The sequence below is a fragment of the Mastomys coucha genome, unplaced genomic scaffold (assembly GCF_008632895.1).
Source record: "Mastomys coucha isolate ucsf_1 unplaced genomic scaffold, UCSF_Mcou_1 pScaffold8, whole genome shotgun sequence".
Taxonomy (NCBI): domain Eukaryota; kingdom Metazoa; phylum Chordata; class Mammalia; order Rodentia; family Muridae; genus Mastomys; species Mastomys coucha.
In genome coordinates this window covers 20,546,669-20,553,217 of record NW_022196914.1, presented here as the reverse complement: position 1 = coordinate 20,553,217, position 6,549 = coordinate 20,546,669, and the positions used below count along the sequence as shown (strand labels likewise).

The window sequence follows — 6,549 nt, the reverse complement described above, 5'->3', positions numbered from 1 at the left end:
GAGGGTTCAGTATTAGATGTTTGAGATGTAGGAGGAACAGAAAGGCCCTGCTGCCAAAGTGGTGGCTGCTTCTACATAAATATAGGTAAATAGGGAGTTGGGCTGCATAGCCACAGAGACAACTTCCCCATGAGGACCAAAATGAAGCCTGCCTGAGAGCCTAGAGTTTGGTAATACAGACAATGACAGCCAATCTGGACTTGCCACCTGATAACACCATTGCTTGGGACCAATGCGAAGTGAGTGGAAGGTATAAAGGGCACTCCCTGAGACGTAATAAACGAGATTGCTGCGGCTTTCTCATCTGAGCCGTTGATTCCTCACCTTCTTACGCACTGTTCCCAAGGGGGGTGCTGGGCAGGACTGAGGACTCAGGCAACACTGAACAACACTTAATCTTTAAAAAATAGATACAAACATAAATGATACATCCTTTTATAAATCAAAGTAATGAAGCCTCTGCCCAGTTTGATTACTTGTCATAAAAGTTGCATCCCTGTAAAAGAACAGAGAGTGGAGTGAGACTAGGGAATCTGAGTAAGCATACATAAGAGTGGGAATCAATGAACGGGCTAGTCGATCTTGCCTCGAAGTTACCCCTCTATTTATTGGATCTGCCTTGACAGTCATTTGTGGTGGTTGCTTGTTTATACTGGGAGTCAGGTTTCAAGCTCAGCAATTGCTACACAGTACCAAATTATAAACTGCATCGATTAGAATTGGATAAATGCTACTCAGAAATTTTCCTTGTTCATAAATTGCATGTCAGTCTAAAACTCGGCATCTGTTAATGTGTCCTGAGTGCATAATATGGACAACAGCACGCAGCAGCCTGGAGGCTTTGCTTCCTGGATCTTTCTGTGTACCTGTCAGCCATATTTTCTGCTATCAGACACTGTTGCCAAGGCAACTGCCTCCTCTGTACAGGCTTAGGGAAGCTGCTTCTTTTTGGAAATGGACTCTGGACTGGTAGCAAGAATTTTACCTCTTAAATTCAGGACTCTGGTGCCATGGACTTAACCATTTCATTGACCTGAGAAAAATAGAAACTGCAAAAGTTTCATGGTTTTTTTTTTTGTTTTTTTTTTTTTGTTGTTGTTTTTTTTTAATTCTCAAGGGAAGCAGGGGCAATTATGATAAAAACAATACACAGTTTTTTGTCGTGACATACACCGGGCTGGTAATGAAGGAAAGGAAAGAAGATTATTTTATTTCTTTAGTAGTTAAAAGGGAGGGACACATTAATGATGTTTCCAAAAACAATTCAGAAAAGTCATGGTTTAAGTCTAATTCCCTTATTCTAATCATCCACTCAGGGAAAATCAATTTTCATGAATAAAAAAAAAACAATGGAATTGTAATACATTCTAATTTCTCTTAAAAAAACAGAATTTACCATTACAAAATGAAACAAATATCCTAGCTCAGTCTCAATAAAGTCATCCATACAATCTGTATTCCTTAATTGTTTGTTTTTGCTGTCTTTATTCCTCTTAGCTTCTGCTCATATTAGACTTTGAAAATGAGAAGAAATCATTTACCCTCTAATCTACATTTGGTGTTTGCTGCATATTCATTTATGAAACCATTCTTTTCAAGCTGGAGTTTTAATGGTTATAAACTCATCATATTTAAATGGGATCAGGGTGTGAAATCAATTTCTTGTCGTAGCTTTTGTCCTTTAAACCATGTAGAAGAAAAATGAACCCGTGGTACAGTGAGCCAGGAAACTTGGTAAGGTTGAGTAGGTCCAAGATCCTAGCACCCAGGCACCCACCTGAGACAGTACGTGTTTCTCCGCCCCCTACTTGATTTCTGGCCCAGAACATGTGACTATGAACATGTGAACTCTCTATGTTGGTCACATAGCCCAGAACAGAGGTGTGAGTATCTCTCCATGCTAATGAGGTATCTAGAGGCCATGAAGTTTTAGCCAATATGCTTCCCTTCACAGGCATTCCTTCCTGTATAAGGTATTTAATCTCTGGTGCACCCCAGAGTTGGTATGAATAGATTTTTAATCATGAACAATCAATAAACAGTTTGGAACTAAGAACTCTCTTCCATCAAAAACCACGGTGGGGAGCCTGGAGAAAACCTGTGCCTACATAGCCACAGCCTAAGTCTCTGGCAGAAGGCTCATCTCTGCGCCCAGAGAACCACTGCTAAGCTAAGGACAATCTCAAATTCACTAAGCTGGAGTTCCCCCATTTCCCTGACCCTGGACGAGTAGTTGTCCCACAGGGCCCCCAACTCTGATCCCAACTCCCCGCAACCCAGCAGCTCCTGGATGTCCAGGAGTTTGGGAGCCCCTTTCCCATCGCAGGTCCATGGACTCCTGACTCCTCTGTGTGGTTTCCAGCAGTGACCAGATTCCTGGGAGTCAGGGAACCCCAGGTGCAGCCTCCCACATCTTAGGCCGCATTTTCCCACCCCCCTGAGCTGTGTATCAGTGCTTCCCTTGAGCCGCACACTTCACAGCAAAGGCACAGGGTAGGTGGAATGTGAACTCACCTGTACCTTTTAACTTTGTTAGAGTTCTTTAATAATTTTGAAGACATCAGCCATGTTCTCCTGGGGATAGTGGCTGTGTACTTGTACTTTCAAGAGACTTACTAGGAGAGATATTCTCAGTGCTATTATTGATTTGTTCTTTGGCTTCAGAGGGATATCAATGCCAGGATATTGTTTTTTCTATAGCTTTATATTCAATGAATGAACACAGGTGTAATAGAGGCCATACCTTCCTATACATGTTTATCAAACCATCTATATAGGTTTGAGAACTTTCTATATGTGAATTTGTTAACTTTCCTGTTATCTGGACAGCATACATATTGTCTACGTATTGGGACAAATTATGCTAGAAACAATTTATTTATATCACTATCTAAAGGGATATATTCCTTATTACAGGACACGCATGGTGGCTAGGGTCAAACCCATGGTAGCTGGGGCTTGTGGGACTGAATGCTACATGTTGGTCTGTTGTGAAGCAGAGAGGCTTGTGGCTCTACCCTGTACACTCTGCCTCTTTGGTCTTATGTCTGCTAGCTAGACTGTCCAAAAACATATCAACTTTCATAAACAGTGTTGCCAGAGAGGAGGGGGCAATGTTCATATATTCATACACTCCTGAGCCTGTGGGAGTACATTTCTTATTTAAACTATCACCACAGGTCTGTCGAAGATGTTTTAAAGATTTATAGTCATTTCTGTCTTCTTTCTATAGGAGTTGGAGTTGCAATACTGTTTTCCTACCTACTCTTTAGGTCTCCCCATCACTCTTCTAAATATCACAGGTCTCCCCCCTCCAACCCCTAGCAACTCTCTTGTATAACCTAGTCCATTTTGACTTCTATACCTTAGAGGATTAAAGTGATGCAGCAAGTGTTTACTTTCTCAGGTTAACTACTCTCCCCACAGCAGTGGTGCTTTACAGACACTTCTTGGTCAGGTTCCAGCTCCTCAGTGAACCGATTTAGCAAGGTAACCATGGGGAACAAACATCTTTTTCACAATGTTACACAGCCACACTTACTCTCAATTCCTGTATTCAGATCACTCTTTAATCTATTTCAGGATGGCAGCTACATTTTGGGGACACCGTATCACTCTGCTGATTCACACAGAGCCTGTTGGAAGCCAAACAAAGAGCATGAATTCAAATATAATTCAAGGACACACCACTATTATTTCTCAAGACTTTCCTCATGAACTACTTATATGACAATTCTTCCTCTTCTGTTCTATACAAACAATAAAATATAGGCATAACTATTCATATATATCTCAGGTTTATTTTCCTTAAAAGTTTCATTTAGTCACTCATTCTAGCAGCCATTCCTTGTTCTTCTTGACACACTGGAATTTCATAAGAATGACAAAATATTTATACCAGCTCTATTGATAAAAATGAATAGCTATAGCTGAGGAAAATTTACAAAGAATCATTGTCTAGGTTAATCAACCATTACATTTGAAGAGTTCATTAAATCAGTTATAAATTCGCAAGTTACATTGGTAGTCAGAGTATGTTTATCCTCTGAGTAGCAGTTTTCAAATGTATTGTAAAATAGAGAGAATATGCATTTCCTTCTTCTACAGAGTGACAATAACAGGGTATAAAATGTGTTTGCCTTTTGTGGATGTTTAATATGTGTTAACATCCCTTAAAGCCTAACATTGAAACTTATCAAAAAAATTTAGATTTGGTAATGAGCATAATAGGGATGAGTAATTTGTGAGTATGTCAAACAAATGAATGTTATCTTGATGCTGTTGGCCAGGAAAAATATTTCAGTCCACTGTTTATAAGGCATTGAATTATGCATTTTTCTTCTGTTACACTATTCTCTGTTACATTGTCTCCCATTGTTCTGTTTGGGTTTTTGTAAGATCTGTTATTCATGAAGGATTTTGGCTTATAATTCTTAGCCACTTGGACAAGAGATCTTACAATGTTGTCCATTTCCTCACAAGATATGAAAACCCATTCAGGGACTTTTCATGAGTCTAATCAGAAAAAAGAACCAGGAAATGTCAAACGTACTATATCACAATATTTTCTAGGAAAAATTACATTCTGCTTAGCAAGCTCATTGACAATTGTCAATCACTGACAACAGACACTGTCAGTTGATTTCTCTGTTGGGTCGTCCCATTTCAGTGAGATATTCCTCCAAGGACCCAGTCTGAGTACTCCCAGCTTTTGTACCTGTTTGTGGTGTTCATTCATATGTATATGCATGCTCCCATGTACGAAGATGCAGACATGTGTTCAGGTGTGCATGCATGTTTATAGGCTAGAGGTTTTATCAAGCATTCTGTAATTGCTCTGCATGTTATTGCCTGAGACAGGACTTCTAACTGAACATGGAAACCCTGATCAGCTAGCCTAACTAACCAGTTTCCTCTTTTTGTTGGTCTACACCTACCAAGCTCTGGGGTGACCAAGGAGTAGAGCTGTGTGTTGGGGGGATGCTAGCACCCCTACTTTTGCACTGTTGCTAGAGTCTAAACTCCTGTGCTTATTATTGTGCAGCAAGGAGTTTTATCCACAGCATTCTCCCCATAATGAGTTAATAATAATATGCTGTCACTGAAAGTTCTTTAGGTTAAATTGATGTTCCTCTAAAAAAGCAAATGGAAAATAAAACATTATTGCAGATGAAAACTACTATAAAATGTTTAATCAAAACAATTCTCAAAATAAAATAACAAAAGAAAGTTGATTTGACTGGAATGCTTTTATTCTATAAGTATAATGGAAAAGGAAATATTTGGAAAAGCTTTTATACTTTATTAATTTTTAAAAATTGTAAGTATCTCTCCATTTCTTTCTACTTTTAAACCTAACCTCTAATTGATATTCATTCACAAATGAAAAATTAGTTTTCTCTAACTGAGTCTTACTGGGTATATAGAACATTCTTAAGGCCATACCCAGTAGAAGATGTCCAACAAAAAAGGCTCTTATTTTAAGAATGTGTATGGTAAGATGGCCATATTCACTATGTTAATCCTACCAATCACTGAGCAAAGGGGATCTTTCCATCTTCTGATATCTTTATCTTCAGAGACTTAAAGTTATTGTCATGCAGATCTTTCATTCGCTTGGTTAAAGTTACACCAAAATATTTTTATGTTATTTGTGACTGTTGTGAAGGGTATTGTTTCCCTAACTTCTTTCTCAGCCATTTATTGCTTGTGTAGAATGAACTTCCTTCTTCTACAGAGTGACAGTATCAGAATTTAAAATGTGTTTGCATTAATATGTATTAACATTCCTGATGGTAATCTACTGATTTCTTTGGGGGTAATTTTGTATCCAGCCACTTTGCTGAATGTGTTTATAGCTGTTGGAGTTCTCTGGTAAAAGTTTTGGGGTCGACAAAACCCAGAGGAAGCTCCACTTCCAGGCACTCTGACACACCCAGGATCAGAGGTGAACAGGAACCAACATCTGTCACAACACTGGGAGTAACTGGGACCAGCTGGACTAGGCACACAGGAACTCTGCCAGCCCAGTGACTCGGGTTCCTTCTGGTCTGTCTGGGCTGGGGTCCAGAGCAGACCTTGGGCGCAAGCTCTGCAGCCAGTCCCACAACACACAGAGAAAGCCACACTCCCAGGTGATCTAACAAGCTCAAGATCCCAGGATCCCAGAATCACAGGATCATAGAGACAGCTTGACTCTGAGGAGTTTTGACAAAATCAGGATCACAGGAAGGACAGGCTGCAGTCAGATTTAGCAAGGGCAGGTTGCACTAGAGTTAAACAGATGGCGGGGAGCAATCTTAAGAAAAAAAACAACACAAACCAAGGTCACTAGCCATCATCAGAACCCAATTCTCCCAACATAGCAAGTCCTGGACATACCATCACACTGGAAAAGCAAGATTCAGATCTAAAATCACTTATCATGATCATGATACAGGACCTTAAGAAAGACATAATTAGCACCCTCAAAGAAATACAAGAGAACACAGGTAAACAGTTAGAAGCTCTTAAAGAGGAAACACAAAAAATCCTTAAAGAAACACAAAC

At 39.6% G+C, this 6,549-nt stretch overlaps 1 long non-coding RNA gene across 1 annotated transcript in view; it reads right to left on the bottom strand.

Annotated features, from left to right (window-relative positions):
* Positions 1-3,554: 3,554 nt before the first annotated feature.
* LOC116083565 overlaps positions 3,555-6,549 on the bottom strand; it is a 31,935-nt gene continuing 28,940 nt past the window's right edge. The window contains exon 4 of the long non-coding RNA XR_004115774.1: positions 3,555-3,635. This is a non-coding gene — a long non-coding RNA (uncharacterized LOC116083565). The remainder of the gene's footprint in view (positions 3,636-6,549) is intronic.